Source organism: Pecten maximus, chromosome 14 (genome assembly GCF_902652985.1).
Source record: "Pecten maximus chromosome 14, xPecMax1.1, whole genome shotgun sequence".
Taxonomy (NCBI): Eukaryota; Metazoa; Mollusca; class Bivalvia; order Pectinida; family Pectinidae; genus Pecten; species Pecten maximus.
The window spans coordinates 12,107,469-12,131,120 of NC_047028.1; the positions used below are offsets into that span (position 1 = coordinate 12,107,469).

At 33.9% G+C, this 23,652-nt stretch overlaps 1 long non-coding RNA gene and 1 other non-coding gene across 2 annotated transcripts in view; one reads left to right on the top strand and one right to left on the bottom strand.

The window, feature by feature from the left end:
- Positions 1 to 468: 468 nt before the first annotated feature.
- Positions 469 to 23,652, top strand: part of LOC117341632 — a 112,391-nt gene continuing 89,207 nt past the window's right edge. The window contains exon 1 of the long non-coding RNA XR_004535681.1: positions 469 to 2,440. This is a non-coding gene — a long non-coding RNA (uncharacterized LOC117341632). The remainder of the gene's footprint in view (positions 2,441 to 23,652) is intronic.
- Positions 14,576 to 14,649, bottom strand: Trnat-agu. The gene has a single exon. It is a non-coding gene; the product is annotated as a tRNA-Thr (tRNA).

A 23,652-nucleotide genomic window follows, 5' to 3' on the forward strand; every position in this document is an offset into this window, starting at 1 on the left:
AAACTCGCGAATAGATACCTTGAAAATATATATAAGTATAGTCCTTTTTACAATTTCCACGAAAACGTCATTTTTTAATCTAATAGTTTGGTAAAAATGCGAATCTAACAATTGAAACAACATCTACAATTTGACACACACATATACATATATGTATATATATATAACATAAATTGTGAAAATCACAAACAATAAATAAGATGCATACGGTAGTGTGGTTAAAATAAGTCTCGTGTGTCAGCGTTATTAGATTTCCGAAATAGATAACTCACAGCATTTGTTTGACTTTTCCCTACCACAGATATAATTTAGGTCCATACTGCCCTGCCAGCTTTGTACAGGCGTAGTTTTCAATAGCGTCCCCACAATACATATAAGAATGATTTCACGACACTAAAATTCACGACTTTGTGTCCTTACGTATACCCTTTCAAAATTCACCATTTTTTCTCTTCTCTTTCAGAATGAGATCCCATTTTGCATTCATCGGCGAAAAACTTTTCAAACGAAAGGGATAAAATGGTTTTATGGATGGCGAAAAAGAATGGAAGATATTGTTACTTAAGTTAGTTACATTCTATAGTAAAGGTGTATCATTGCTTAGCTAAGTTGGAAGGTAAAGAAAAGCGAACAATAGCCGGCAATACCTATCCTACCGACGGAAGGTGACATATACAATAGGCCCTGTTTTAATTTCAGTATTTATTCAATAAAATAGAAAAATGATATCCCCAGGGTGTTTTAACCATATGGTTATAAAAGCCGAGGAAGAAAGCTGCATTATGTGAAGAACGTTTCACACGCACAAAAAGATGTGAGTGAAAAAGACAGGGTTTGAATGATGGACTAAGACGTCTGTCACCATTGTGGAAAGAGAAGTTGGATGATAGGCCGGAGAACACAATTATGTATTGTAGTTAGTTTAGTCAGTGTTGACGCTGTACAAGCGTTCAGAGCCTCGCCTAGGTAGTACTAATGCACAGGCAAAGTAGTTTTGATACAGAGGAAACATTGTGGATAAGAAAACGCTGTGGATTATATCAAACTTGGATTAACGTACCTGTTTAACAACGGTGTGGAAGTTTAACGCGAGATGTCAGTTAACACTGGATGTTAGTCACCTGTACCGGCATTGATAGATGGTGCACAAATGAGCTGGATTGGTTACTGGTGAGGAAGCAGGTTGATGACACGGTGAAGGTTAACATGACCAAACCTCCCAACATAGTGTGGTCACTAACCGTTTGGTACTCCACATCAAATTCATACACCCTTGTTACTTGGTATATTACGTGAACAAGAAGCTCTATATCACATTGACATCGTTTTGTGTATTGTTTAAACATTCCATCGCAGGACTAGCCTCCCTGTTACTTCAGAAGGATGAATTCGTTTAGGTTTGTTTCTGTGGAGCAATTTGCATACATGTTTTAAGTCATCTTGTTCGAGAGAAAGAGTGACAATTAGTGACTTATTTCCTCGTATTATATTCATTCCTTCAGTGATACAATTTCGGATGAGGAATATAACTACAGAGCGTCATTTGTAATGTTGAATATGGAATACCACAAAATATTACAAAATATGTTTCGAATGTGGAAGTGCAAACCAATTAAAGCTGGTGTAGAATGTGGAATGTTTACAACAAAACGTTATATCTGACGTGGAATGTAGAATATTTAATACAAAACGTTATATCTGGTGTAGAATGTGGAATGTTTACAACAAAACGTTATATCTGGTGTGGAACGTGGATTATTTACTACAAAATGTTATATCTGGTGTGGAATGTGGAATATTTACAACAAAACGTTATATCTGGTATGGAATGTGGAATATTTACAACAAATCGTTATATCTGGTATGGAATGTGGAATGTTTATTACAAAACGCTATATCTGGTGTGGAATGTGGAATATTTACTACAAAATGTTATATCTGGTGTAGAATGTGGAATACTTACTACAAAACGTTATAGATGGTGTGGAATGTGGAATGTTTACTACAAAACGCTATATCTGGTATGGAATGTGGAATATTTACTACAAAATGTTATATCTGGTGTGGAATGTGGAATACTTACTACAAAACGTTATATATGGTATGGAATGTGGAATGTTTACAACAAAACGTTATATCTGGTATGGAATGTGGAATGTTTACAACAAAACGTTATATCTGGTATGGAATGTGGAATGTTTACAACAAAACGTTATATCTGGTATGGAATGTGGAATATTTACTACACAATATTGAAGCTTATGTTTAATGTGGAATACTTAGAACAAAACTTTATTTATTGTGTAGAACTTAAGAATAGTTATTACAAAGCATTACACCTTATGTGGAGTATTAACTACGTGTTGTGTACATGTGTGTTATCATTCGTTGGGATTTACATCAGAAACAGGAAGAGAATTGTCTGGGCTGAAACAGAAAGGTAAGGTAATAGAATAAAATAGCAACAAAAACAGTAACAATATATTCCCCAATTAAACTCATGATTGATTGATTGATTGATTGATTGAAAGGTGCAGTAGTTAAGACGAAACAGTCAAACAACGCTCACCACTTATTATAGGTCAGTGTGTAAGGACAGACAACGTTTACTTATCATTGGTCATTGTGTAAGGACAGACAACGTTTACTTATCATAGTTCAGTGTGTAAGGACAGACAACGTTTACTTATCATTGGTCAAAATGTAAGGACAGACAACGTTTACTTATCATTGGTCAGTGTGTAAGGACAGACAACGTTTACTTATCATAGTTCAGTGTGTAAGGACAGACAACGTTTACTTATCATTGGTCATTGTGTAAGGACAGACAACGTTTACTTATCATTGGTCAGTGTGTAAGGACAGACAACGTTTACTTATCATTGGTCATTGTGTAAGGACAGACAACGTTTACTTATCATTGGTCAGTGTGTAAGGACAGACAACGTTTACTTATCATTGGTCATTGTGTAAGGACAGACAGCGTTTACTTATCATAGTTCAGTATGTAAGGACAGACAACGTTTACTTATCATTGGTCATTGTGTAAGGACCGACAACGTTTACTTATCATTGGTCAGTATGTAAGGACAGACAACGTTTACTTATCATTGGTCAGTGTGTAGGGACAGACAACGTTTACTTATCATCGGTCAGTATGTAAGGACAGACAACATTTACTTATCATAGGTCAGTGTGTAAGGACAGACAACGTTTACTTATCATTGGCCATTGTGTAAGGACAGACAACGTTTACTTATCATTGGTCAGTATGTAAGGACAGACAACGTTTAATTATCATAGTTCAGTGTGTAAGGACAGACAACGTTTACTTATCATAGGTCAATGTGTAAGGACAGACAACGTTTACTTATCATTGGTCATTGTGTAAGGACAGACAACGTTTACTTATCATTGGTCAGTATGTAAGGACAGATAACGTTTACTTATCATTGGTCAGTGTGTAAGGACAGACAGCGTTTAATAAACTATTTTGATATTTTTATATCAGACCATACTTAAGTTTGATCGTGGTACGAATATTGATTTAATTCCATTGTTGATATTTTTACGTGTTTTTACACAGTTTACTGTGATTTAACAATACAACAATGGGTTATACAAATATAGGAATTGTATAAACACTTTGAGGTCTATTGATATAAATATCAGGGTTTAAATCTTGTTTACGATCTAATCTCTGTATCACTGTAGAGTCGGTACATATTGTGTCATTACCTTACAGGTACCGTACATTGATATCGACAGGCCGATATAAAGAAAATATTTTTCACGTTGAATAATTTCCGTTCATTCCAGATAAAATACAATATCAATATCATAAGTTTGGATTCAAAATCATCACAATAAAATAACAAAATAAGTAAAATCAATCATTTTTATATTTGCTTTAAAAATGATATTTTTATTGTAAACATCTTATGGTATTGAATCGTTTTATCCTTAGGAGAGTCAGGGGCCTATACGTCTTTACACTGGACAGCTTGGCATATAACCAGACGCTATTGTTACCGTAACATATGCAGGTCTCTTAACTTATCAGGCTTTACGTTTAATTCCTCTATAGGCAAAGGGGCCTGGACATAAAAGCCCATTGACTCTCTCGTCATTGGTCATTGTGTGTCGTTGTTTTCGCTGTGAATGCACAACCATACAGCCCGCTATTTAGCTATCATGTTTCAATCGTCGGGAAAGAAGCCTTTTTATGTCAATAGATTTTAATTCAAGCTAGATGAATTCCGACGTATTCAGGAAAAGAAAAGAGCTTTAGCGACAAATTATAAAGAAAACTAAAGACTATTAAAATGCCCATTCTATTCCGTTTTATATGCCTTTTCTATAGTATTCTTTTCATAGTAGGCAACCGATACATGCTATGAATGTTTCGTAGATTAACCGTACGCTTGGTCAAAAGGTATATTTATTCTATAACATGATATTACAACAATTGTCCCTGGCGTATCGACCACAGCTTAAACTACCCTCCACTAGTGTGTGTATGGTACAGTGTTGATCATGGATATAACACATCCCTTGCCCTAATTTGGGATTTACGCTGGACTAAGCAACCAGATTCTGGACGATTTGACTCCTTGTCTCTTAGGTAGGTGGCCATACTTATTTGAAATAACTTGAAAGTGAACGTATTTAATTGAGTTGACTGTTGACTAAAATTGTGATTGTAATGCGTTCGAGATTCAAATAGTGCGAGTGTCGAACGACAGATCAGTTTCAAAAAGATTTAAAACCACGATACCACTGTAAAATCACCTACATGGTACCAAGTGTTATTTAAATACTACTGTACATGTGTCGTCGACATTAAATTACGCCTATTTTATGCTAGTGCAATGCACTTCAACAGTAAATGACGTCGTCCAGTCTAAAGTTAAATAATACTTACTCACTTTAACTGACATCCAGATTTATGTTACAAATATATGTTAATGTAAAATGTAGTAAAGTTTCAGGGTATACATAATATAAAACTGCATCATACAGTTGCGTTCTCCTAAAAGCCTTCAGGGCTGGATGGTACATTAAGGCGACACTATCATAAACATTAAGAATCATGAGCATGGTTATTAGACTTCGAAATCGAATTGAAAGCAGAAGAGAGACCCTGGTATTTATACTGAATCATTTAAATGAAATATCAAACATAGACATGTTATGGTCTCCACTAATCGTTACTATTTTTGTGTTTAGGTTATAAAAATCATTTTCAAACATTTGATTCTTTCGTGACGAAGATGAAACAGTTTAACTTAGCGGGTTTATATTAGACGTGCAGGTATATGGCTTAGGATACAGGGAGGAATGCATATTACGTGTTACTAAAGCATTATATTTGCCATAATGATCCGAAAGGAAAATGTCAAGTATAGAAATAAAATATTAATTAATCAAATCATGTAACAAACCCTGTGAATGATTAACGATTCTTCTGTACAAATAGCCTCGGCATTAACAGGTTAAAACGAATACGATTTCTATCTACAAAATATTTCTGTAAACATTTATTCAAATTCAGGAAGTATATATTACTGGTTATGGATACTATCAACAATCTTATCAGCTTAGGGAATAAGCAAGAGAAATACTTAAAGATTCATGGTAAGATACTTTGTGTTGTTGGCGATCCAGAAATATGAGTGTTTATGGGAATTTCGTCTTTAGTATCTTACCGAATTTCTATTATGTATCTAGTCGGATATGGTGTTCTCCGTATTACGACCTATTTCGTTTCACTTAACTATGGCGTTAAGCTGACTATTCTTCGTAAATATTTGTTCCAAATTGATCATATCAGGTATCTGAAGGATAATGTCCTAACTTTGTTCGCTATTTTGAAGTATTTGTTTTCAACAGAACTGTTAGATATTTATCACACATAGGGACGATTTCACAGTTATTTACTTGATATTGATGGGTATTTAAAACAAGAGTTAAACACGAAAAAATAACTGAATTAACATAAATTGATCTCACGAGATTTAAACTGCTCATCGTATCCGTTAATTAGAGAATAAAGAATATGTATCGAGAAAATGGAAACAGAAATATCTCATCAGGGAAGATACTTAAAGTAATATATATATATATGAAAAGTGCAATTCAAAGGAGGATAGGTTTAATGTCGCATTTCAGTACAATTTAATTGTAATTTACGATATTTTCATATCAAAATGATAATGACAGAAAACATTTACGATCTAATATACAATAATATTTTTACGAATACAATTTGACGGTAAAAACTGATATTTAGATATTTTTATTGATTTCATTATGAAGCGTTAATTCATGCAAAAGACGACAGATATAAACAGAGACCTCGTCAGTTCTGTAATACTATGGAAACAAATGAAATAACTAATTCAGGAACTATAATTACAGGCATGCTTGGGGTTAGTGAAAGTAAATTAAATGTACAATACCTTTGATCAGACGAAGACATGGGTTCTGTATTTCTATTGTGTTTATGAAAAAAGAAATAACAAAAACGTTGTACTGGTATGTTCATATGTTATAACGTAATAAGAATAAATTTGATATTTTGTTCAACACTAAGGCATTCAGCTGAAAACACTTCCCATGGGTTTGTAGGGATGGTGGAACTTCATTGTGTCAATTGTGGATAAGTCATGCACCTCGGACAATATCTTCTTTTGTCTGTTGTCTCGTACAAGTACAGTACACAATGCAGTTGTCTGTAAATATATGGAGAGTGTATTGTATGTCAGCTGTGTTATTAGTATACATAGGCGAGACTCACCTGATGATGTTTCAGAAGTGTTTCCTTGTTGTTGAAGGACGACATGATGGAGACAGATCTTTATTTCGAAACTTAATAACACTTACGGATTAACTTACTTGTTAATATGTTTTGATGAAAAAAAAATCTACTCTAGATTAAGTGCGAAGCATTTTTTTTTTTTGCGTTATACAATATATGTAGCGCAATAATATATTCAAGTAGGTCCTTATGATTCAATTCACTATATCCTCTTTTATTGACGAGCTCCTTTCTCTTAGAAATTGTTACGCCGTTGTATTAGCCAATCAAAATCGACGTTACAAATGACGACGTCTATTTTGTACGTTTTTGGCTGATAAAGTAAAATTTCAAGCCAATGAAAATGTTTGTTTCAAGCAAGATTACAATATCAATCTGAACTACATAGTTGACTGACATTGAAGAATGACATTATACAGGTGTTGGTGTATTTTGTCCTGTACGGAAAAGACAGGTATAGGCATCAGAGACAGTTAGGACAGTGGGGTTTCAGCCCCTCCCCTGTAGAATCTTGACCAACCCCCTTCGGTAGGGAGACCTTGTCGAAATGTAATGAACATGGAGTCAGGCTTGGATAAATACCGCCGAGATGTAGCGAGAACCAGGACGATTGGTATTCGTTTGTAACACCCGCCCATTGTTACCAGAGATAGTCTTGTTTACAAACAGAGTATTGTAGCTAGGTGTAATCCATTGTACTTCATTTTGAGATCATTAGGAAGAAAGGGACATGCCGGGGTACTAACAGGATATGTGTTCTCTATATGGGCGTGCCTCTAGCTCTTGTCTTGTTTACGACAATCAAAACCTTATGTGTAATTAATGGTAGCCATTCTAGGTACAGCTGTACTACATCATTTAATATACCAAATCATTATAGGGAGGTTCAACCAGGCATGACGTCAACCTGGGTAATTTGAAAACAGAAATTACAGCAACAGAAATGTGCCGTCTCGATCCGTGTCTTGTTTAGGTTCTATTCATTTCCATGAGCCTTTTTGTTTAATAAATTTAATCAATCATAGATACGTAAGGAAACAAACGGATAGGGATACAGATATTACCACCAACACAGTAGTAAAATATATCACAGTTCCTATAGGTTACTTAGACGAACAGAGCTGTGTATGGGTGAACATCGCTCTGTGTGTTTTGTGTTTCTTGTTACCGTTCTAAATGACTTATTTTCCCCTGCTATTTCCTCTTTATAAAGAGTGTCAATGTACTGAAATACGTCCATAGTACAATGATATGGCGAATTAATGTTTGGCGAGAAGCCCATTCTATCAGTGAGTTAATTGATCAATTGTACCCTAGATATTACAGAAAGTGTAAACAATAGGTACAAAAGACCCAGTATACATGAGATGTTTAAAATATAATAACATCCACAACCTGTTATACTAAAGCTTTGTGTTTTAAATAGTGAGAGTCTTCACCTTAGGTCAGGCTTGTATCCAATTGATACAGTATATTATACCCTCGGAGACAGTGACTGACACTTTCATCGTTTGGGTAGATTTATACGGCTATGTTGGATGTAGATATGTAGATATGGGGGAACAATCGACAGGTATTAATGTTGTGAAGCATCAAGTCTAGGGACAAGTGTTCGCTGAATATAGTGGTGCCAATATTTCTATTTACTGTAAATAACGTATTAAACATTTGAATGATATCTACTTTTACGTTTTCTAAACGTATTCTTTCTCTTTGAATTCATCCTCTCACTCGCGTACACGTGCAGTTTTCGAAAATCAATATTTGAATATAAGAGTATTAATTCAAATACATAAATTTAGAGCAAAAAGCGTGATACAAATTGATTTTGTTATCTATTCTTTATGGAGAGTGTATGGGTTTTTTTTATCTGAGGACTAACTACCCGTACAAGGCTTGGAATCTGAAGTACCCGTTACAAGTGTTATAAGCTGGCTAGCTCGCCTTCACAATTACTCGCTGGTTTGATATATCCCTTTATTACATGCGTTTTTACAGTGTTATCTCACTTGCTGATAATATATTATTTGTAAAATAGAAATTGAATACAAAGGAGATAAAAGCGAGTTTATCAGGGGTCATGATTCGTAAATCTCGATATAATTCATACATTCTAGCTTTCTTTATATCGCGACACATGCCCGTTGAATTTCTCCTATAACGACTTCTCATAGGTTCGAGTTTTAGGTTATAAGTTTCGGTACTGTAGCAGTATTGTCGTCCGTCTCAATAGACTCTCAATGGACGCCAAGGTGTTATGGACAGCGTCCATAATAGGCGATTCAATAAAATGTGATACAATTCTATTTCGGAATCAATGTACGTAGCGTGTGTAAAGAGCTTTCTGGTGGTCTGTGTTGGATTAAGGTACATGCAGTCATTTGTGAGCTAGGTATGATGTGGAGGAGGTGATTACGACGCACGTGAAGATAATTCCTTAAGTATGGATTGTGGTACATTGTTTCTGCACCTCATCAATTAGCGGCGTTAGGAACCACCGCTTGTCACATTCCTCAGGTAAAATCTATTAATAACTTTGAACATCATTAGTGGGACGAAACGTAAGCATTTTGATAAATACATCAGGATACTACTGGTTAATTTGAATCCATTGTTGATATCACATAACATACATCCCTTGTCTCAGGTTTACCACCACTACTACTGTATAAACATAACATATTTGTGGATACTTTATTTCTAGGCTATTAAGGCTATTAAGGCTATTTTTAGACTATTAAGATGTTTTAGATGTATAGATTTCCGTGGGTACCCCGTATAAACAAACTAAATTCGTTATGTTTATTTTCGTGATTCTTCGTCAACCGTGAATTTCTTGGAGCAGATTTTATGACGTATTTTCACGTAAATAATTTAAAGACATTGCTGGGTATAATAGGTGTGTTAGTGTTACATCATTATAGCAATAACACGATTCGGATGTTTCTTATGGTGCGGATGTGTCAGAGATTGTCCAATCCAATATTTAGAGATCAAAACGTGACATTATATTCATCTATTCCTGCAAGTAAAATGAGCAATACCACGGAGTACTGGAGTATTGGAGGGATTGAAACCTACATCGTGAGACACAAACAATATCCAATTCATCGGAGATGTCATGCTTTTAAGCTTTCAAATGAACTTATCGAAATAAAAGTTGGTAGTGGAGGTCTCTATCGGTTTGGCGTGGTGTTCTGTCCATACAAACGCGATACGGTACAGAAACTTGTCGTTGGACGCCTTAGAATAGCAAATGAAAAGCCATTGAATGCGATTCCAGAAATAAAAGTCAGTTGAGCTCAAGGGGAGCTGTTTCCACATGAGAAGGATGGCTTTATAATGTGATGGAGAAAGGGGATTGAAATGTTTCTCGAAAATAAAAGCTTGCGCTCCGGCTTTTAGATAGCTGTGAACTAGTCTGTTCTTTGTTTGGAACACGAGAGCAGATTCATGATTTTCCTTTCATTGCTCAAATTAGCCAGGATTCTGTTGTGAAGTTGTGAAGCCTGTATGGGAAGCTGCAGTGGAGAATTTAAGGACTCTTAACACAATGGGCACTATCGGATGGCATCTGCACCAGTGGATGATGCGGCGAAATAAAAAGAAGGATATAGAAATGGGTTTCCATGGCGACACAAATGCTGAATTACTGACTTTGTTATTTAGACATAACGGTTTTAGTCCAGTTTAGAGGATGCTGGGGATGTGTAAACAGTGTAGATATCTCCAGGCTGGGAAATGTTTAGCGATGACATAAAGTAATGATGTGGAAGTTTTGTGGTGACGTGAAAGTTTAGTGCTGACGCAGAAGCGTTGTTATAAACATGATGTGATGACATGGAGTTTTTTGTGATGACGTGGAATGATGACGTGTTGGCTTGTGATGACGTGGAACTTTGGTGATTTCTTGGAGTGATGACGAGGTAGTTTGTGATGACCTGGAGTGATGACGAGGTAGTTTGTGATGACCTGGAGTGATGACGTTGGGGATTAGTGATTACTTTTTTACAGTCTCCTGATAAACACGTTTTTGTGTTGGTCTGCTGAAAAATGTTAGATTTTACGACAACTAGGTGAGTTAGTTTAACAGTCTTGGGAAAATAGTCATCAGTCTGTTTTCAATGAAATGCACAAACTATCTTTTATAAACTACTTAAATGCCAAACCTATTATGCAAAACAATCATTAATATGAAATTATATAAAAGCCAAATTCGATGGAACACTGGGCATGCATTTATAGCATTTCTAACTATACAGAAAGACATTCTAAATTGACAATCCCTCGTGACAGGTAAAACAGGTTTCCGAAAGTGAATGGTTCCAGAACACGGAACTACAACTTGGTGTTGATAAAAGTCTGGTATATCTAACACGCCTCTATACATAAAGAGCTATCGAGTCATCATTCTAGTTTATAGTTCCCGACTGTCGCATCTGGTTACAGCAACATACGTGTATAATAATTCAATGTACCGTGAATAAATATATCACGTGATTTCAGGGTATATTATTTTATTATTGATTTTTCTTTTGTTATTGAAGGTGTCGAGTAAACGGCTATCTTTTTTCAAGTAGAATAATTCAGTAATTTAATTTTAACAAAATATCGACAACACTAGTAGAAAACCTGAACATTAGTGTGATGTTTATAGTTGATATTGCCTGTTAGTTGTAGTAAGACTACAAAGATATTGGAATTATTGTACATAGTTAGGTTAACTCTCGTCTGATGGTTTATAATCATCGAGAACATTTACGAAAGTTGATATATAACGGAACGTGGAGTTCAGTGAAGAGTGAAATAGCTCGCCAATGTTAAACGTTCAACGAGCTTGTCGTTGTGTACGACCTTTCTGAGGTATCGGAACACATCCGTATAAACTGTTTAGCCCTCTCATCGTATTTTCCACTCACTGTCTATCATAACACCCCATAAACGCATGTAAAAAAGAGTCGCCAGTTTCAGCATCTTCAGTCTTTCTGGATACGACAAGCTCCCATTCAAGGTAGTTGTATTGGTGTCTTCCTCTGAACACCGTCCACTTGTTCAATATGTTTCATTCTGTAGGGCTTCCAAACAACACTGCCATACTCGAGCTGGGTTCTTACTAGTGATTTGTAGAGTGGCGTGAATAGTTTTAAATCAAGAAACTTAAATGTTCATCTAATTATGTCAAATATTGATGTTGCTTTTTGTACCTTTATCACATGTTGTCTGGCGTGTCAATAAGTGACGAATTAAGGTATACATAATTACAGTTATATCCGAGAAATGACTATAAGGAAATTAAAGCTACTTAAGCTTGTATGACTGTGGTATATCTTACATACGTTTTATATTATATACTTATATTACGTTAGACGAGCGCCTCTTCACTCATTGACTCCGTGCCTTACCCGTCATCGTATGACTCTGGTTGTTGCGGTGACGTTAAACCATTTAAAACTAACAAACATCTACGGTCACACGTGATGATGAGGAGGCGATGTAATTTCTTAAGCTTACAATATATAACCCAAAAAACTAGATAGTCTAAATTAGCAATATTTTTCAAATTTCCACAATAACACGTAACAGTGTACATTTCCGTAGTTAATACATGTATGTTAGGGAATTCGAGTGAAGACTAGACTACCAGTATCTGGTCCGACAGGTAATGTAGAACTACCACAAAGGACTCACAGGTGTTTCAGTCGGTTATTTCTGCCGTGTCGCATAATAGGAGTGAAAATTCCGTAAACTTACGGATCAGATACATTTTGTGTATATCAGATCTACGTAATATTGTAGGTAATCTATTGTTCTGTATACTGGCGTGTAACAATGGCCTGCAAAGTTACACCAGGCGTCTTATTTCCTCTGAGGCTCAAGATACAACAGCAGGTAATGCTACATTCCTGTCACAAATTATCGGGAGGTCTTTTTTTCTAACCTGTAAAGACTATATATCATTCATGAATGTTGACTTTCAAAAATGAATTTGATGACAACTAGTTTGTTCAGCAATCACGTTCAAAGGGAGATAACTCGTGAATTTGTTAAATATTCTGACAAAGTCTGACATTGAAATTGGTTTTGTCTGTAATATAATGGATAAAAAAAGATATTTTAAAGCAGTTATTATTTGATAAAAGTATAATTGAAACATTAAAATAAATAAAACGTACGCAGAAGGTCCCATTAAACACTTTTTATTGGATTGCATCTACAATTTACAAGAGAGAGTTATATAAAACTATCTGAAGGCCGTTAGTCTGTATCACAATATTTGAGTAACCATCGCCGCTTCTTAGATCTGAACTAATCGTGAGTGTACCAATATTTATTTATATATTTACATGTTTCATTTGTTTGATGTCTTTTCGTCTTTAGCCATTATTTTCTCATAATTTTTACTCACATTTTTCTCCGCAAATGACTTTATAGTGTTTATGGGTCGTTAAGGAATTATAACTAATTAACAGAAATCCTCTTCTTATTTCTTTTTCTTTCTTTATTTCTTTTTTCTTTTTTTATTAGATAAATAAGCAATAATACCAAATCTTGATTAAAAAAAAGGTCTTGGAATGTTTGAACACATTAGTAATCTGCAGGCCCCTGTTATATTAACGTCTTTTAACTTAAAATTCCCCTAGGGAAGCATGAGTGGATTTATGGGAAAAATGGAACTGTCCTTAAATTCATTAATTCTTTTCTATCGAAAATTTTAAGCTAAGAAATCAAGGAACGTTGATAAGACCGGGGTCGAGTGGGACAAACTGCCTTAATTAAACTTAATATTGGCACCTGTACCCAATCATCTTGTCACTTTTTTCAATTTTTTGGCAAATAAACATATTTAAAGTAAAAATTAATTTAAGCCTAAATGTTTTTAAGTATTTCAATCATGCTAAAAACTGAAGAAAAGAAAACTATAAGGCGTTTCTTATTATTGATAAACCTGTCTCTTTCGAAATTTGTTGATAAAATGTTTACAACAAGCAGAAATTTGTCTTTCTCGCGCAATATATATTGTATCCAACGAGGAAGCCATATATTGTGCAGAAGATTTGATCTGTGCAGACATACGGTATAGTAGTTGAAGGGAAGCAACTCGTACATATTTTACAAGACGGTATCCGATATTTGCTGTAACATATTACATATAACTTCGGATCGATTCAATGAATTTCCTTTTGTTTTGTTGTTGGCGAAGCTGATTACATATTGTGATTTATAACTAGTTAGTACAGGTGTCTCTACTGTGTCTGGTGATATGGCCTCCTCATTTTACAGTCATGTTTAGAGTCAAAATGGAGGGGGAGTCAACAACTCTTGTACTGTATACAGACAAGTTCTGCTGCTCCTCCATATTTATAAAACGACATTATATATTTCGTAAAACTTTTGTTCGTGTCTTTAAGGAAGTGATATCTCGGAACGTTTAAATATTACTCTGGGTGAGGTTGTACTGTGAAACATTAATATAGAGATGATAGTAGTCTTTATAACGTATAAGGTACCAGGACAGGAACTCGGAAGTGAAGGAGGGTACATAATAGTATTTCTTGTAACGATGAAAACCTTAGTATATTATCCTTACTAGGAAGGACCTCAATTTAAAAACAAAAATCATGAGCTGAAATTCTCTCGTTTGAAATACATTGCAATGGACTGAGACTTTCTACGCATAGTTAAAAAAATCAATAAAGTTTTAAAATATACGCTCCATAAGCTTAAAAAAAACAATTCAATAAAAGTTTAAGTGACAGGCTCCAGAGGGAGTCGAACCCTCGACCTCCAGTTTACTAGACTGGCGCTCTAACCAACTGAGCTATGGAGCCGTTGTTAGTTTAAAATGTATATATCTTATTTGATAAGTATACGCTTGGTGATTCCCAAGGGCAATGAATGAAATCTAAACATGTGTTACAATCGATCAATGGTGTAGATTTCATCACAGATACATAATTGATTTACGAGTGATAGATGGCCTGTCTTTGACAATTATCATAGTTCAATACGACTAGAATTTCAAACGAACAGCTGTAGAAACCAAGTACATATTTATAGTTCTCTAAAAATAACTTATTACATTGTTTGGAATATGGAAAACGCCATAGATATGTCTGACTCAGCACAATATGTAATAACATTGTCATTTCTACCGAAAGCATACCTATTTTTGAAACTAGTTGAGAGATAGATGTTGGTTCCACATATATGTTTTACCTGTAATTACTACCTATTGTTCTCACCTGTGCCCAGTGTTAAAATAGGGTATGTTGGCTAAGTGGGAAGACATCGTTTCTGTAGTCAGGTTTGATTAGTATGTGGCCAGAAGCTTTTGTTTTTATGTGAGTAATACTTGTATGACACAGAACACCAATCACTAAAAAAGACACGATGAAAATGCTCGCAATATTCTTTGCAATTTTACGTCACGGAAATATATTAACATCTCCCTTCTTAAGCTTAGTAAACTCTGACTGCGTTAAAATTAGCGTAAACGCAATGAAAAAAGGCTCAGCGGATTAATAAGAGCGGGAATCGGTAACATAATCATGACGTCGTCTCTTTGTGACGGTACCGGAACGCCATTTTCAAAGGACTGGTCAATGCAATTTAAGCGTTTTCTCTTGTAAACCTATGATTTCTGTATAAAAAGTTAATGTTAAGTGAGTATTTTGTCAAAAACTAAACTGGATTGCGGAAATGAGTGAATATTTAACTTCTCCTCGAGGTAAGCTAACAACAAATGGCTGAAGCGTACAATTCCTACATTCGACCACGTCACTACTAAATCTGTGTCAATACCCGCTGTGACAACTATGGTTAATCCGTAACGGAAATTGTGGATTGTCGGAATATATCAATCAATTGGAAAACGTAAAATATATTAAACAAAAATGTTGAGTTGTTTCTTTTATTTTTTTTTAAACAATACTGGTGTCTTTACGTAGAATCATTGTAACTATATGACCTTAGCAACCACGGCTGCCGTAGTTACCAACGTCGCAACACATCACGACCTTCATTTTCTTCGTACGGTATTTCAACGATTTGTTGGATGTAAATATGTGCATTGAACGGTGTTTTTATTGCGATTACGGTGTATTCAATATATAGCGGTAACGAGCTATATAGCATATGTATGTATCCCATTGCGTTCAACGCACGCACGGGAGGCCGTCCTTAAATGACCTTAGCTGTTAATAGGACGTTAAACAAAATAAACCAAACCAAACCAAACCATTGCGTTCATACTACGGTAAACGCAATAAAAACACCGTTCATTCCCTACATGTTCGTCATTATAATAGGCAATGGACCCTGTAGAGTGCGGAGGCGTCAGAATGTATGTTTTAATGCTAGAGGCTATCGGCACCAGAGTATCTATTTTGATACTAGAGGTACAGGCGCCAGAAGAACTATCTTTGGTACTAGAGGGTAGAGACAGCGGAATATATATCTTTGATACAAGAAGGTAGAAGCCCAATAATATATATCTTTGATAAAAGAAGGTAGAAGCCCAATATTATCTATCTTTGACACTAGAGGGCGCGAGAATGTCTATTTTTGATAGTGGAGGAAAGAGGCGCCAGAAAATCTATAGTTGATACTAGAGGGTAGATACAATGGAATATGTATCTTTTTTTATTTTAGGGGCTACATGCGCGAGATTATATATTTTTTTATACTAGAAGGAAGAAGCACCATAATATTTTTTGACACTAGAGGTTAGAGGCCCCAGAATATAGATTTTGATACAAGGCGACCGATTAACTATTTTTGATACTAGAGGGTAGAGGCCCCAGGATATTTTGATACAAGGCGACCGATTAACTATTTTTGATACTAGAGGGTAGAGGCCCCAGGATATTTTGATACAAGGCGACCGGTTAACTATTTTTGATACTAGAGGGTAGAGGCCCCAGGATATTTTGATACAAGGCGACCGATTAACTATTTTTGATACTAGAGGGTAGAGGCCCCAGACTATCTTAAAGATAGTATTTGATATTAGAGGTTGGCGGTGCCTTTATCTTTGATACTAGAGGGTTGTGACGTCAGCATATCTATTTTTGATAGTAGAGGGTAAAGATAAACAGGTTATTTGATATTAGAGGTATATACTTGATAATAGAGAGAAGATATAACAGTATTGTGGATATCAAAGGTACTAATGCTCGATATTAGAGAGAAGAGATAAATCGTTCCAGTATATTAGATACAGAATTTATAAGTACATTGAAAATGAAATTGATTTGTTACTGATTTGGATATTGTGTTTATACGTTATGTAAGAGAGGAGGAGAATTGGTTAATGCATTATCTAAAATAAATAGCACTACACTTGATGGTTGTTGTAGGAAATGTGTATACCTGTATCAGAATATCCTATCCAATTTACAGAGGGTAGTACAGTGACATTTGTATTGCTTGCGTAAAATAATTTTCTTCATAAAATTAGCAAAAATCTTCGGCTTATCGGGGTTACTTCCCTTACACCATTGCCGAACTGTTCGGCTGACGGCCCGGTGATCGATAATTTCGCACCTTGTGTCAAGCCACAGCTGTCGGGGATACACGAGATAATATGTTTCAGCAGAATCACTGAGCCATGCTGATGTAAGAATTCATCTTACAGTCACGTATAGAATGATGGGCAAGGTTACTGACCAGCTCAATACCGACATGTAAACAACCTATCCCTACAGTAGCTAATCTTGTGAACATATGATTACTCCAACTGTTCATATCGATCTGATATTGTAAAATATAGATATTAAATATAACGCCAGATACCGATACTAGCTGGAAATTGATAAAAAATGTTCACACCAAGCTTATAAATCTGAAAAATATCTCCAATGCTGTTTTATAAAGCCGGTAAGACATGTAATTATTTTTTAAAATGTTCGATAAGTTTTGAATCCATTAAAATTGATTTTTTTATCGTACATCTTGGCATGTTGGGAAAATCCTGGATTCTTATTTCACAAATATTATAATCAATTGTGACATTTGCTGTAGAAAAGATTGAACTGAGGATAGATTTGCACATAATACTTTCCATCTAGCAGTGCTGTCTGTTATGTTATGATCTGTTTTATAAACATCATAACCCCGCATCTCGGACGATAGATAAACTATCATAGCTCACAGTTAAAACAGAATTCCTGTGTATAAACAAACAGAAATTATGTTATTTATTTTTTGTGTGTTTCAAATTGGTAACCGTCAAGTATCTTGATTTTACATCAAATTCGTTATGGAAAATTTTAAAGATATATATTGTGTATTTGGTTTATGAATCTTACTCTTAGATCTCTAGGTCTGTCTTTCTTCCTGTCGGTCTTCTTTGCATTTCTTTCTTTATAAGCATTATAAGTATACTGTATCGCTATCACAATCTTTGTTTTTCTATATGATAATCATCAGTTATATACTAGTTTTATAACATGTAACATACAAGTTGAAATGGGTACATTTTGTATATAAATTATTATAAATCTACACAGATTAATTATAATACATGCAATACGATTTTGATGTCTGGTAATAATATAACATAGTGTACTAGTTAATACTGATTTTATAAAAATCTGCTTTTGATTATAATAGATTAGAATGACTTTATAGTAATAATATATTATACTTATATAAGATACATATGCTATAATTTTATGATAAACTGTTTATAATATGCTATATTCCATAATACTTATATAAGGTACATATATTATAATTCTATGATAAACTGTTTATAATATGTTATATTCCTTAATACTTATATAAGATACATATGTTATAATTATATGATAAACTATTTATAATATGCTATATTCCATAATACTTATATAAGATACATATGTTATAATTCTATGATAAACTGTTTATAATATGCTATATTCCATAATACTTATATAAGATACATATGTTATAATTCCATGATGAACTGTTTATAATATGCTATATTCCTTATATTATTGTTATTATTCTCTTTATTTCCTCCAATAATGAAGATTACATAAACAGAATATTTAAAGTACAAACAACATTAAGACGAGGATCATTGTACACAGTTATTTTACAAGAAAAATAGGTAAAATTATAGCTAAATAATATATAGGTTATATGATATTTGTATGGTATAGTGGATGTAGGATAATTTTATAATATGTTATATCTATAAACTTTCTTTAATGTATAGGTTATATAACATTTGTATGATGTAATGGATGTACATTGTATGATAATTTTATGATAAGCTATATTTATAAACTTTTTATGATATATAGGTTATATAATACTTGTATGATATAGTGAATGTATGATAATTTTATAATATGTTATATCTATAAAGTTTGTTATGATATAAAAGTTATATAATAATTATATGATGTAATGGATGTACATTGTATGATAATTTTATGATAAGCTATATTTATAAACTTTTTATGATATATAGGTTATATAATACTTGTATGATATAGTGAATGTATGATAATTTTATAATATGTTATATCTATAAAGTTTGTTATGATATAAAAGTTATATAATATTTATATGATGTAATGGATGTACATTGTATGATAATTTTATGATAAGCTATATTTATAAACTTTTTATGATATATAGGTTATATAATACTTGTATGATATAGTGAATGTATGATAATTTTATAATATGTTATATCTATAAAGTTTGTTATGATATAAAAGTTATATAATAATTATATGATGTAATGGATGTACATTGTATGATAATTTTATGATAAGCTATATTTATAAACTTGTTATGATATATAGGTTATATAATACTTGTATGATATAGTGGATGTATGATAATTTTATGATATGTTATATCTATAAAGTTTCTAATATATACAGGTATATAATATTTCTATCATATATAGGTTATATAATAATTATATGTTGGTAGTCAGACTGATGCAGACAATACAATATTTATATAATTCACTGGTAATATACTATTACTGCCTTCCATTAGATTCCGTAATAATGTAATGTGGATACCTAAAAATTATAGGCTATATTATCTATACATATTTATACATATTATTACATATTATATGATACTTATATAATATACAAGTTATATGAGTCTGAGCCTACGGACAGGGTGTATTTCAATAAATAATTATATTATCGGCGATGATAAACCGGACCGGAGTTATATAATATTCTGTATCTGTAATTTTCATAAAATATATCTGTTATATAATGCTTATTTAATGCTCTTGTTATGTAATATTGATATCAGGATCTAATTAACAATTAAGCTAATTGGTAAACAGACTAAATGGTAGTTCGTGACAGATTGTAACCTCACGGTTCCTGTCAGGTCCCAGATAACCAGCATTTTAACGGATTACTCCGATCGAATGAGAATTATTTTATGTAAAACTTGACACTGACATGCCCCTAGCCCTTGTTAATTAAAAAATCAATTAATGAAATTGCATGAAATGACTGCTCTCTACCCGTAGATAAAATTGTATAACTGCTACTACACTGATTTATTACAGATCATTATTATAAAATAAAACATTTTACACACACGTTTAGCTATGGTTCCTGTTGTCCTAAAATCTGACAGCCCAGGTCCGGAGGTGATAAATCTGTAAGTTGTCATATTTCACAGATCTCGTACCTAGCAGGGCAAGCGCCTTTTATTTCATCATAATTATTTGTCCTCACAACTTAACTCCAGAAATTACTTAATGAGTACATAATAAACAAGCTTAATTATTTTGTTGAAGTAGAAATTTGATTTAAAAAACAGACCGCAGTTTTAGTGTTATTTCCATATTCTTTTCTTCACAAAACACAAGATATTGCATGCTTACATATGTTTATCTAAATTTCTTCATTTATTGATCTACCAATCTGGAAAATAAATAAATTTCTATCGGGGATGGCAATGCCTGTTATTTACTTTGATTCGGAAGACAATTAAGTTGGACAAACTGTACATATATTCGCGTGCTATCAGTCAATTATTTGGGCATTCAATTTTTTTCTTCTAAACTCGGTGATAGTGGTTTGTTGTTGTAACCTGCTCCACGAGGGTTCTCTATAATTAACAGGAAATTGATTGGTGTCCTAATAAGGCTATTATGATGTCATATCTTACGGCTAGAACGCGCGCGGAACAAAAACTAACCACTAAGAAATGTCCCCGGGTTTTAACACTTTTCTCGCGATTCCGGAACCTGCCCGTCCAATCCGTCCCCTAAACTATGTCCCTCCGGGGTTAGAGACCTGACGTGTTGTGTAATTAGACTTGACTAATTATCCGTCTAATTGGGGGATGTTTTCCGTACCACAATCTCCGGAATCGGTCCGCTCTATAGACGGTCCGATTAATACATCTTCAGTAAGATTAATTTGATTTGTTGTGATATAAAGCCCTGTGTCAAAATATTTGATTCCAGGGTAATAAAAACGTCACCTAACCCAGAATAGTGTCACGTGTCCGTGTTTGTCCAGTCCGAGGCGTGAACACTATAATAGGTTATTACGTAGCACCCCGGACAACTTTAATTGATCAGTTTAGAATTGACCAGAGTATAATTGAATGTATTTGTATTTGTTGATTTTTCGGATGAAGTCTTGAGTATTTGTGTGTGTGATTTTTAACGAGAAATACGTAATGTTCCTCGCGATAAACTCTTTTGGCTATTACATTGACTGAGTCTGGTGATTGTCCCTCCAATATTATATGTACATGTAATCGAAATGGTAATATGACTTTCATAACATTTTAAGTGTTATGTATTTTTTTTTTCATATATGAGAATATTATTTATTCCAAATATCAATATGTATGGACTATTTACTGTATGCAGATAAGTATTTTTCTATCGTATATTAGAAAAGTTTTAGATAAAAAAGAGAAAACAGAATTAAGCTTTTGTTTAGGTAATATAAAAGTTTAAACTTTATTTTCGTTAGTATCTATAACTGATGGGTATTTCATACACAGTTTTACAAAAATAATTCTTATAAAAACTCGTAGTACTATTTAAAACCTAGTGATAAAGTAAAAAATTGTACCCGGTATAACTGAGTTACCTCCCCTTAAACGTTAAAGAAGCGGATGGAGGGTCGCTGTATCAGTATTATCATTATTTCAAATATGATTTGGTCGAGAATTCAGTGATATTCCTCCCTTTCATTTCACCTCAGGACTGAAAGATCTGTATTATGTCACATCAACAATTCATCTAACAATGAAGACAACATCGTGGCGACTCTAAATAGAAAAAGTCAGATAACATTATTTAAGTTCTCTTTATTTTAATATATTACGCCTCATCACGTGATATCTCCTCCTCTTTTCTACATTAAACTCTCCTTAATATAAACCTTTACTCGTCATAATATAAACCTTTACTCGTCTTGATATAAACCTTTACTCTCCTTAATATAAACCTTTACTCTCCTTAATATAAACCTTTACTCGTCTTGATATAAACCTTTACTCTCCTTAATATAAACCTTTACTCTCCTTAATATAAACCTTTTCTCTCCTTAATATAAACCTTTACTCGTCTTGATATAAACCTTTACTCGTCTTAATATAAACCTTTACTCGTCTTAATATAAACCTTTACTCGTCTTGATATAAACCTTTACTCGTCTTAATATAAACCTTTACTCTCCTTAATATAAACCTTTACTCGTCTTGATATAAACCTTTACTCGTCTTAATATAAACCTTTACTCGTCTTGATATAAACCTTTACTCGTCTTGATATAAACCTTTACTCGTCTTGATATAAACCTTTACTCGTCTTGATATAAACCTTTACTCTCCTTAATATAAACCTTTACTCTCCTTAATATAAACCTTTACTCGTCTTGATATAAACCTTTACTCTCCTTAATATAAACCTTTACTCTCCTTAATACAAACCTTTACTCTCCTTAATATAAACCTTTACTCGTCTTGATATAAACCTTTACTCTCCTTAATACAAACCTTTACTCTCCTTAATACAAACCTTTACTCTCCTTAATATAAACCTTTACTCTCCTTAATATAAACCTTTACTCTCCTTAATATAAACCTTTACTCTCCTTAATATAAACCTTTACTCTCCTTAATATAAACCTTTACTCTCCTTAATATAAACCTTTACTCTCCTTAATATAAACCTTTACTCTCCTTAATACAAACCTTTACTCTCCTTAATATAAACCTTTACTCTCCTTAATATAAACCTTTACTCTCCTTAATATAAACCTTTACTCTCCTTAATATAAAACTTTACTCTCCTTAATATAAAACTTTACTCTCCTTAATATACATATTTACTCCGCTTATTGTAACACTCTATACATGTATTTACCCGTCACGTACACGTGATGTATCATTTACCCGTCACGTACACGTGGTGTATGATTTACCCGTCACGTACACGTGATGTAACATTTCCCCGTAACGTACACGTGATGAATCATTACCCGTAACGTACACTTGATGTATCATTTACCGTCACACATATGTATCATTTACGTAACGTCGAGATCAGAATTCCTATTCTCGCGTGCACTCAATAAAGCAATAAATCTTAATAACGCCCGTGAATCCGCGCGAAAACTACCGCTAATATAAACCGGTGACGCGCCGGAAAAAACCGGACGCGCCGGAAGACAAACCGGGACGCGCCGGAAGACAAACCGGGACGCGCCGGAAGAGAAACCGGACGCCGGAAGAAAACCTGGACGCGCCGGAAGAGAAACCGGGACGGCCGAGAGAAACCGGGACGCGCCGAGAAAACCGGGACGCGCCGGAAGACAAACCGGGACGCG